General features: G+C 38.9%; 1 long non-coding RNA gene across 2 annotated transcripts in view; it reads right to left on the reverse strand.

Annotated features, from left to right (window-relative positions):
• The window catches only part of LOC103905217, a 13529-nt gene extending 8856 nt beyond the window's left edge, over positions 1–4673 (reverse strand). Inside the window, exons 1-2 of one of the 2 annotated variants that reach the window (XR_657937.2) lie at positions 4418–4673; positions 3156–3308 (exon numbers count right to left, since the gene is read on the reverse strand). This is a non-coding gene — a long non-coding RNA (uncharacterized LOC103905217). Of the gene's footprint in view, positions 1–3155; positions 3914–4417 lie in introns of both variants that reach the window. The other variant, XR_002086294.1, reaches the window with a different exon arrangement.
• Between the last annotated feature and the right edge of the window lie 7240 nt (positions 4674–11913).

Below are 11913 nucleotides of genomic sequence, written 5' to 3' on the forward strand. Positions count from 1 at the left end.
CCAGGGGAGGTTTAGATTGGATGTAAGGAAAAATTTCTTTACTGAAAGAGTGGTTAAACATTGGAACAGGCTGCCCAGGGAAGTGGTTGAGTCCCCATCCCTGGAGGTGTTTAAAGGACGAGTAGATGAGGCGCTTAGGGACATGGTTTAGTGGGTGGTGGTGTTGGGTTGACGGTTGGACTCGATGATCTTAGAGGTCTTTTCCAACCTCAATGATTCTATGATTCTATGATTCTATAAAGAACTCTTTTCTAAGAACAGTGATGACTGGGCAAACGTGTCAAATGTACTTATATAACATAATTCATCTTTTCTAAGAACAGTGATGACTGGGCAAACGTGTCAAATGTACTTATATAACATAATTCAGATCAATACTTTTTTTATCTTATCATTCAAGCTTATTGACTATCTAACAGAACTAATAAAACATTCTCAAACATTTATGCTCTCAGATTTAGAAAAGAATAACAATGGTGAAAAAATATGTCAACGTTTAAGAGTACAACATATAGTTGCTAAGTATATATGTTATATTTAAGTCTGACAATAGCATGAAAAAACACCAACACAACTGTAAGTATACAGATACATATTTAAACTATGATCATGTCACACGTAACTCCATCTTTGTCGTTCAGCCCCCTAAACTTCTGTTTTCTTATTTGGGCAGAGGGGGAGGTTCCTTTTTCCTGTGTAGCTAAGTAAAGTACATTCTTAACACATCATATGTGATGATATGAAAAATCCTGCTCAGTCCCAGCTGCAATGAATCATCTCATGATTTCAGAGAAGGAAGGAACCACTGTGGACTGCGAACGGGCGGATACAGAAAGGGAGGAATTTTCAAAAGATGGATTTCACTTACATCAGCTGGTAGAAGCAAAGTTTTACTGAGGAATGCTTATAAGAAAATGAAGGAATTAATTAGACGACCTGCTGAAAACTAAAGACAGAGCACATGAGAAATGTCAGTATGAGAAATAAAGGAAGAATGGAAAAGCTTACAGTGAGGACCTCCAAGTAGCCATAAGATTTGTCTAGCAGAATTCAGGCTGCACAAAATAAAAGGAAATTGCTGTTCAAAATGATCTATGTCTGGAAGATGGGGGGAAGAAAGAGAAAGATTTAAGGGTAAGAAAGAGAAGAGAGGGAATAGGGCAGATGAGTAATGCAAGAAGTAGAAATGAGAGAAGACTGTGAAGGAGAGAAGACTGCAAAGTCATGGTCACTCATGAAATGCCAACATACAGCCAGTAAGCATGTAGGAAACAATGGTGGCTGGTCAAAAATAGTTTGGATGGTGATCTAGCCGGCTCAGCGTTTAATGAAGAGAAAGCTAAACTAAATGGACATTTTGGTAAGAAGAGCCACCACTTCAGAAAAGAAAATCAGAAAAAATATGTCAAAGCTAGAAGGAAGGAAGAGGTCAAATGAGTGGTCAAAATCAGAAATGCAGTTTCCTTCATACTTAAGAAATTAAAACGTCTTATTCTAGTCTGGAAATTGTACTTCCACCCAGTCACTTCCCTTTACCTCTGGTCTCAAAATTTGTTGCCAGTGCAGCTTTCCTCCCTCAAGAAAATATTCTGTCCTTCTCTTGGCTTCTTTAAAAGTCAAACATAACATCTGGCATTAGATTTTGACAGGGGTATGGACTCGTTAGTCGATATGGCTGTATAAATAAAAAGGATAAAATGCACGAAAATTTGTCATTGTAGTTCGTTATTAGTTAGGACAGGGATTTTATAGGCTATAGAGAATTTTTTATGAAATCACAGTTGAACCTTCTGCAGTGAAATCTGCCATCCCAAGTACCAGAAGCTGGTGAAGGAGGAAAGCATGCCCTTGCTGCCCAGTAGCTGTGTGCAGTGAGAGGCTGTGGCTAGCCCTAATCATTTTAGCATCGATACCAAGAAGTTGTTGTCATGATGTGACACAGACAAAAGTTCTTTTCGCTCGTCTCCCAGATCCAGTAGCTCCTTACAAATGTAAGATGTCCGCAAAAGTGTCCCCAGAAGAATGTTTATTAGTATTTTAGTTTAACCGGGTTTGTGTATAAAATACTGCTGTGTATATAATTTGTTCTGCTTCCATTTTTGAAGTTTTATGGGATTGAATTAAATGTTTTTCAATAATTATGAGGCATAAATACCAGTCTGGGTATTTAGCTGCTGTTAAGCCTGAAAAAGAATTCTAACTTGGAAACAAGATTGACCTCTTTTTCATTCATTAAAAAAAAAAAGGAAATCACAGTCTAAAAAGGTTACTCGAGGCAGGTCTCATTTATAAAAGTAGCAGCAATATAGACATATATTACATAAAAGCCAAAGCAATTAATATCTGTACAACAAAGTGCATAAAGCAGTAGTCCATACACAATGAGAACTATGGCTATTAAACTAGCCTATTAATCTATAAAGCAAACTTTGTAATCAGTCCAGCAATTTTTCAGTCTCAAATAAGCCATTTGATGGGAGTCTAATTAGATTTGTGTTGCAGTTCTGGAAATACCATTGTGTGCACTTTTTCTACTGCTTTATAGGCCATAACAAGTTGTTCCCAGGACACTTAACAGACAAGTCACATTTTCATCATTCAGTGGAGCCTTGAGTACATTTAGGACACGTCCTGCAGAGCTGTTCATTGTAGTGGTTCAAGGACACCTGGTGCTGTGGAACAAATGCTTTATTTACAAATATAGATTTAACGAGTTTCTGATGTGCTGTAAGATATCCTTTGATCCTGAAAAAGAAGAGCTGATACATACTAGTGTGATGCAAACAGAGAAGACAATTTAAACTAAGGCATGTCAGAGCTATCAAAAGCATCCCAATGCTGTAGTACTGAAGGAAGAGCTCTTTGATAAACAATCCATCAGAACTGCAATGTCATTTTAACACCTTCCATGGAAAATCATGGACAAATAACAGTAGCTAAGTGTCCAAGTCACTGATGTGATAGATCAGAGCAGACAATTCTCTAATAATGGTGTTTCAGTGTTGGATAAAATTGAGCTTTATGGCATTTGGGTTCCTACTGTGTTTTTCAGAATCGCTTGCGAAGTCTGTTTATAATCACTCTGGCATTGCTAGGATGTTATACTAAAGTTGTATAGCATTTCTGCACCCCTGTTTGTGACCAGTTTGTCTTACCTGGTTGATTTTGTAGCTGTGTTCAACCACGTCAGTGCCAATGGGTAGTGGCTGAAGAACTGATGATCTCCAGCACCACTGAGTGGCAGTCCAGTTCTGCATCCTTATGTTTGCATTGCAAATCCAGCACCCCACCTCCCCAAGGTGTTTACTCTATGGGAGTAATGCATCAACATTTCAATAACACATTGTTTACATGACGAGCAGCCAATTCACCCACTTGAAAAGTGGGCTACATTCATGAAAGGTATTATAAAGAGACTCTATGGTGGAATTTTAACAAATAAATGCCATACATTCTCATCTGCCAACTTAAAATTCAAAATACTTGAGAATTACTTGTGAAAATAATGAGGTTTTGTGTTCAGAGGAAGCTGTACAATGATTCTGCTGTATATATTTATGAAGTATTGCTGTTTGTCTTGCAGCAAGCGTATAGAGGCTCCAAGGAAAAATCAGAGCCTATGCTGAGTACTACCGACAAAAAACTAGCACAGAGATGGCTCAGATTTAGGGCACAAGCAACCTACTTCAGATAATATACAGGAAATACAAAAAAAATGGTGAGGAAGTCACAGTCATCCTCTGTCCCATGAAAGATCATTTCTGATTCCGACTTTAATGAAAGCTAGTTACTTGCTGACTCTCGCGATAGTAGCCTATTTTCTCACATGAAGAATCCTTCATATTGCAGAAATGGGAGACTGATTACAATGCGAAGGAAAAATATGGTAGTAACACTGGTCTCGCTCATCATTCTGGGGAGAAAAACAGTTTTGGCTTAGATACTTAAATATGTTCACTTCTTCCGCACATAAGTTCAAAGCAATTAAAACCTGCCACTTGACAATTCCAGATACTCAGTAAAATAAATGATGCTTTGAGAGGCACCCTTCTCATAAAGACTTTCCATGCCTTTTATATTTTTTCTGTTTAGATAAATATCTTGGCAGGCATGTACCTTTGTCCAATACAGAACTAATTATCACGTCAGAGTTAAAAAATCATAGTAAAAATCTGTGTCTTCTAACATGGAAAAAGAACTTTATTAGAATGAAGAAAATAGCAGCCAGACAACTCACTTTTCTTTCCTTCTCTGAAGAGCTTCAGTCTAAAGCGTATTCACTCCACACTTCCTGCCAGGCTTTATAATAATAGCAAAGTAATATATAGTTCAGATGTCTTCATATCCCTTGTTTTCTTCTTCAAGCCTCAGCGTCCCTCCATCATTCTCCAGATTTTTACATGCTCTTTTAACTTACCTGTTCTTAAAGTCTTTGAATTTCCACTCATCTCTGCCATTTCTGCTTTCTCCTGATTCTCACTCAAGCCTCCGATGACAGTTTCAGCAGCAATTTTCATGGGAACTGTGAGCCAGCCAGGGGGCTTTCAGGTCTAAGGAGAAGAGAACACCATTTGTGCTAAGGCATCTCACGCATCGTAGCTCCAGGCTTTGCCATCAGAAGACCTTAGTGTAAGTGATCCAGACACAGCTGTTACCTCAGACACTTCTTTATATGGCTCCTGGATGACAATCTCAATGCAGAGAAGAATCTGGACAAGGGACGGAAACTTAGGAGGAAAAACGGGTTAGCCGCAGAGGATATTTAGAAGAGGAGAAAGAAAAAAGTAGAGATAAAAAGAAGGATGAGGAGAAAAAGGAAGAAGGTGAAACAAATGGGAAGAAAGAGAATACTTCTCCCCTCCCTTTAAGGCCACAAAGAAATTGATATTGCTTAAGTGCTCTTCTAGTGCTTTACAACACCAGATTTTGCTTCATCGCCTCTAGTGAGTTCTCTGCTAATTCTTAATCAGAGTTGAGCTCTGATTGTCACACGTTTCAGACCTGGGACCTCGATTACAGAAGATAATCCCATAAGGGTATGTGTAATTAGACGGAACAACAGGGTGTGACAGCAACTCTGTACCGCAGAGCAACTATGTGCAGAGCAGCACATTGACCTTAGCTAGCAAGGGAGTATTTTCTAAAAAGCTATGTCATATTCACCCTAACCTCCCCAAAGAAAGACTGCCCTAAGAGATAATTTATCAAACAGTGAAAAATAAGGAAGTGTCAGAGTTAAAGATGTCTGTGAATCTCTAATCCCTTATTAAATTATGATGCCGACTTTAGTTATACAATCACGCGCATTTTCCCCTTGACCCTTGCTTCATTATGTGCAAAGAATGAGCTTTTCAGTATATTCTTTTAGCTTCATTCAACGTGTGGTCTATTTACTTTCCTCTATTGAGTCTCAGCTGTGAGGACAGCCATACATTTCCCGCTCGCCTGTTCTGTGGCTCTCATAGCACATATGTGTTTCACAAACATTCCTCTCCACAACACTTGCCCTGAAAGAAAGGAGTTTCATCATCTCCACCTTACAGCTGGGAAACTCAGGCTGTACGATGCAAGTATCTGAGAATTCAGGCTGATTATCTGAGTAGTTCACAATGGGTAACATTTCATATTTTCAAAGGGCAGTTCCCAGTAGCTTCAGATACAGTTGTGAATGTTTAAACATTTCTGCAGATCAGCCTGTGAGATCTCAAGCTGGACAATGAAAACAGAGAACAAAATAACCGCCTGGGAAAAATGTGATTAAAGGAACTTGCCACTCAGCCTGTGGATCTCAAGCTGGACAATGAAAACAGAGAACAAAATAACCGCCTGGGAAAAATGTGATTAAAGGAACTTGCCACACAGGAACTCTGCAGTGGAGACTGACTCCAGTTCTCCAAAGCAGCTACTGTCTAGTGATGAGATCTCCCTTGTATTTCCCTACGGCACCAGGGCTTTATGATAAGAAGTGTCATGCAACCTTGATAACTAGCAGTGCTACTGGCACATCACAGATACTAAAATGTGCTCTTTGCTCATGTAAAATCCCCTATTGTGCCTGAAAAGGAAGTGCGGGCTGTAATAAACAGGACTGGAAATCACTCTGCCTTTCCTTGTTTCTGGAGCAGTTACAAAAGCTGAACGCCTCCTCATGGGATTTAACTAGAAGAGAATGTCTAGCAAAAACTCCGTGACTCCCATTATAACATCAGGCACCATATACTGAAGAACAGCCACCAGAAAACAATAGAGCAGATTTTTCAAATTGTCTTTTAGTGCAGGCAAGATCTTTCTGTTGAACTGAAATCCATACTTATGGATAAGAAGACAAGGAAGAACAGACACTGGGAAGTGCCCTAGGATAAACAGCAAAGAAATTCATTCTATGGCAGGGATAAAACAATCCAACTCTATATTTTTCAGGTCCTCTAGCTGGACTCATATTGAGAGTCACTTTAAAGAGCACTGCTCTTTTAAATCCATAAAGTATTCTTTTTCCTGAGGTCTGTGACACATGGCTCACTGACCACATGACATTTTCTTGCTTGCTTCTAAGAAATTCACAGTTATACTGTCTGCTTAAACACTTTTAGCGATTACCTCTGATAGCAACCTTCCATCTCTCACTGACTGTGCATATTTTCTGGAATGGATGGGATTTCCAGACTGTCCTAACAGGGAGTGAACTGCTAATGAGTTGATGTGCACCCCTACTAAGGATTCTCATCTCCTGGCTTGTGTAGCACATCTCAAGACTGTTGACCTAGAAATCACAGAGCCAGATTCATCTGTTTCTGGTTATAGGACGCATCGTTTTTGTTATTCCTAACATATTAATTTTGATATCAAGGACATTTTTCCAGCTGATTTTGGTTCTCACATCATTTGCTTGACATGCAGATTTTTATGCATTTTTATGCTCTTTTTAAAAAAATAAATAAGGACTGAAAAATGTGAGCTGTTCTTTTTCACTTAGCATTAAGAGCAAATTTGAATCTTCTCATTTTTCATTTTTCCAGCTGCTATATGGTATATTATCCTCATATTTTTAATGTGTATTATTGTTTCGCTCCATTCTTTTTCTTGTTCCAGACACCCTGATTTTGAAGAATCCATGCTCTTCTGTACTTATATCCATATTCATCTTCACAGAGAAACACTGAAACACATCGTGATGGATGTTCTAACTCTTTGGTTGCTTGCTCAAAATGTACTGTGTACGAATTATATATTGTGTGTTTTGCTAAGAAGAGTTTTGCTGGCTGTGAAGAGGAAGGCTGTTTGCCTTGTTGCTGCTGCTGCTGCTGCTGTCCTCTAGTTAAGGAAGAAAGAGGAGATTGCTCCCCAGCCAAAGGGTGACCCAGAGGAGCTTCTAGAGGGACACCAACAGCCAGGACAGGAGACAAAGAGGAAAGAGGTAGAAACATAGGTTTAGAGGGTAACTCAGGTTGGAAGGGATCAGCTGTGAGGTCAGACCACATTGCTCAGGGATTTATCCATCTTGGGCTCAAATTAAGAGATTGTTGATGGGAGAGGATAACAGATCTGCAGCAAAGCCTCTGAAACGATGGAGAAAAGCAAAATTGTCACAGAGTCCCAGAAAAAAAATCTGCTGAGGTGTTATTTCAATTCAGGGAGCCATGGAAAGTTGCTGAACTAGAAAGCAGGGAAGCTCATTTGCAAGAGCCCATTAAGCCAGAGTGTTTTCAAGGCTATGATTTTAATCTCTTAATCTTCTGTATTTTATTTATTTCAAGTGCTACCTTATATACATTATATTTATTTCAAGTGCTACCTATAGCAATAGGACGAGAGGAAATGGCCTCAAGTTGCACCAGGGGAGGTTTAGATTGGACATGAGGAAAAATTTCTTCCCTGAAAGAGTGGTGAAACATTGGAACAGGCTGCCCAGGGAAGTGGTTGAGTCACCATCCCTGGAAGTATTTAAAAGACATGTAGATGAGGCACTTAGGGACATGGTTTAGTGGACATGGTGGTGTTGGGTTGACGGTTGGACTCGATGATCTTAGAGGTCTTTTCCAACCTCAATGATTCTATGATTCTATGATTCCAGACTGTTGTTTTCATGTTCAAGTAAACCAAGCTTTAGCAACTGGAAGAAGTTGGTGTCTTTTGATGTCTTTATTTCAAAAGAAAGAAGGGCACTTTTACCTCATGGTCTTGAGCAATGCCAGGTCCTGTTACAAACATGCATTTACCAGACAGGTTATTCCTGAGCCAACTAGTACACCTTCAATTTTATAGATGGATATTTGTGTATCTGAGAATTTTGTTCTTAAACAAACCTCCATCCTGCCCTTGACACCAATGCTGTCATTAGGGAGGGATATTCATTGGGCAGACAGTCATAATCAGTGCTGAGGACGAGGCAAGAACCAGGCTTAAAAGCAAGGCAAACCAGACCCTGGAGAAGTTAAGAAGGGTAGCAAGCAAAGAGCAGAAAAAGGGAAACATGGACAGAAGGGCTCTAGAGTAAATGGCTCAAGGAGCAAAGGGAAGGAAACTAAGCAAGTCTGAGTCTAGGCTAAGGAGCAGACAGACCTGGAGCAGAGCTGAGAAAGAGCTACGCTAAGCAGACAGGACCAAAGTACAGCATACCATTACAATCAAGTAACACACTGAGAAAGCAAGACCAAGTGGTGAGATGCCTACCTGAGACACTGACAAGCCACCAGCTGGCTTCAGAAATCCAGCCTCAGAGGTCAGCGTTGGCACAGTTAGTCACACAAATTACTCATTGCAGACAGATGCCGGTTACAGAACTTGCCTGCCCAGGCAATACCTGGCAGGGGCTTGCAATTAAAAAGCTATGTATAAAAAGGAATGACTTAAGTATCCTCGAAACTTTACAAATATGGCAAAAACGAAAGGGATCACAGAATTTTCACATCTAACAGACAGTGTGGCTGGAACAAATATATTAAAATTAACTCATTAAGAATTGCCCTGGTGCTATCAAAGACATTTCTAGCTTAGACTAAAATCTTGTAAATAAAACTGTACATGAACAATTTGCTCATCGGAGTAGGCCAAGTTGAGTAGATACCACACAGAATTAAAACGGATATATGCCAGAGCACATCCACATGTATGTTCCTCTGTTCAGTACTCATCTGAGTAATTTTAAATGTTATGGCAGCATATAAAAGGACATCACTTTAACTCATTGCTTTTTCAGTGATAAAGTTTCCTGCCATTTAGTATCAGGCGATTATCACTTACAAATTTACACGCATGCCTAATGCTATTCCACTTGATCAGGCTACTCATGTAGTTTAAATTAAAGACACTTGCAGCTATGTGCTGGATGGGTGTCTTTAATATCCACTCCTCTTTAGTCAGGTTTCCTGATGAAGAAGGGCTTATGAGATCATACTGTAGTATTCATGCAGACATATGTCTGTCAATCCACACTCTTCTAATAGCTTTTGAACCTGTTGGTCAATTTCAAGCACATTTGACAAAGAGGAGCTAGCTTACAGATATTAAGTTTCTGTACATCAAATTAAAATAGGCAGCTAAGCAGAGGAGAGATTATTGGAGTTATTGGTATTTCCATCCCCCTCCTCTGCCATTGATGGAAAGGCTGTGTCATGAACACTTTATTTAAGTGTACAGAATTCATACTAGAAAGCTATTGAGGATGCCCTGTCACAGGAAAAAAAGCTTCACAATTTGTATTTTATCAGACATTGAAGAATCCATGCAGACAATACCAATCCGCAAGGCTTCCATAGTTTCCGTGCTTGTAAGTCTCTGTGCTGCACATTAAAGAAGCATTACTTAACAGAAAACTCTTGTTTCAAAAAATTATAAATATTAAGAGCTTCACCATCAGACTTCTGTTTGTAAAAAATATTCTTGTCTTGCCCTAAATAAAATCTGAAGTATTTAGTTTGAAGGAAAACAAAAAAACATGTACTGAAGCAGCATAGTAGCTTCCATGATTTTTTTTTTGGGTGATCAGCTAATACTTCCAGTTTAGTTACTGTTTTGAATGCATGGGAACTTTCTGTGTATTTCTTTCCCAGTGTTGACATCACGGAAATTTCACAAAGTTTGACAGCCTGGTAGAAAGCAGTATTCCAAAGGGACCTTCCTCTGGGCCCTATAGCGTTTGGCACACATTCATAAATAGGACCTGTTTTCTTTAGGTTTTGAGCAAAATCTCTTCTGGACAAATGATGATGTAGCTAACAGCAAAACGACAGAAAAATTCTTTAACCAACTAGGGGATCGTCTTTCTGTTTGTGATGGAGTTATTGTAACAGAATTTTAAAAAAATTAGTCTGAGAGCATCTTATGACCAAAGACCTCAAAGAATGGAAACTCAGAGACATAAAAGCTTGAAGTGTCATTTTTAGTAGGATTTTTAACAAGAGGTCTAAGGGACTGGTTTTCTTTTTCTTTTCCTCAAATTCCTTATGCACTAGGAATAGTTCAGCTCTAAGCCAAAAAATATCTGAAGCAAGTAAGAGGACTTCTCATTTGCTATTTTAGGCATGATTAAAGAAAAATCACCGAGTGTAAGATAATTGAATATTTTTGTAGTGCATTTTTTATAAAACCTTGCTCAGGTAATTTGTTCTCTCCCAAGGAACAATCAAGAACACAAATACAACCTCAATTATTTTTAATTTGGTTTATAACAGACTGTATTGTCCTCAGCCAAGGCTGGAGCTCAGTTGTAAACTGACACTATTTTTGTAAACTGGCATGGGTTCACTGAAAATACCGTACCTGTTCAAGATCTGTCTCGCTGACTGTGTTCATGTGAAGTCTTCAGTAATAAGAGGAATGAATGGTATGTAAACAGCACAATGAATGTACAATGTCACCTTTTAACAGTATCTGTCTTAGCTCAGTTTGCCTTATTTAGGTATGGAATCAGCAATATTCACTGAAGATTAGAAATGTGGCATACTACACTTCCTGGAGGGGCTCTTGATTTCAGAAAAGAGGATCAAAATAGCGGTTAAAGCTTAGCAAATTTCAAGGAAGAAAAATCTTCACGCACCGCATTTCTGCACCATTCTTGAGTACTTTCAACTTTACTAACATTTTCACTTCTATAAATTTGGCATAAAATCCCTGTTGCGTGGGATTTTATGTCCATCCATGTCCATTTTACTTTCTTTTTAAGGAGGGATAAATACACCTGAATGGTCGGTCTGCCCCGATTCATTACTAATGGCATGAAGTCGTGCAAATTAAAGCTGAAGTGAGATCCCACCAACAGCCTCAGTGATAAGCATTTGAATATCCGGAGTTTGTGTGTTTTTTCAAGTCACTGTTTCTAGTGCTTCAAGAAACAGATTTTTCTTTGGCCTCACAAGAGCTATATTTCATGCATTACATCCTTTTTCCTCTTTCTCAGCTTTCACTAGCAGTTGTTAAAACAGTCTTTATATAACACGTTCCTCTTCTAGTTAAGAAACATTTTTCAGTGTATTGTCTTCTAATTTTTGTGATGGTGGCACTGCAACACCTTTAAATGTAGCAATGGAAAAATCTTTGCTAATCTGCATATAACCCTACATTTTAAACTATAAATTTTCCTTTTAAAATATGGAGAGATATATACAATGAGGCAATACAGACATCAGTAGGAATTTACCACCCTAATCACCAGATGCACACACACGTTAACAGATTTCAGAGGCAGGGTGACTTTTTCAGCTTAGTTGTGGCATCTGTAAGTACTATGCACAGTATGGGGCAAATCAGTGGCCGTTTTGCCTAAATAATAACTGCAGATTTTGCCCGTTTCTGAAATAATTTATCTCCAATATGAATGCACCTCTAAAATTTGCTGATTAGTGGTGGGGAACGGGTGCCAGGCTGTTAATGACCAGATTTGGGTTTGATGTCAGCAGGGTTTAATTTCCAATGCAA

Source organism: Aptenodytes forsteri, unplaced genomic scaffold (assembly GCF_000699145.1).
Source record: "Aptenodytes forsteri isolate BGI_AS27 unplaced genomic scaffold, ASM69914v1 Scaffold166, whole genome shotgun sequence".
Lineage (NCBI taxonomy): Eukaryota > Metazoa > Chordata > Aves > Sphenisciformes > Spheniscidae > Aptenodytes > Aptenodytes forsteri.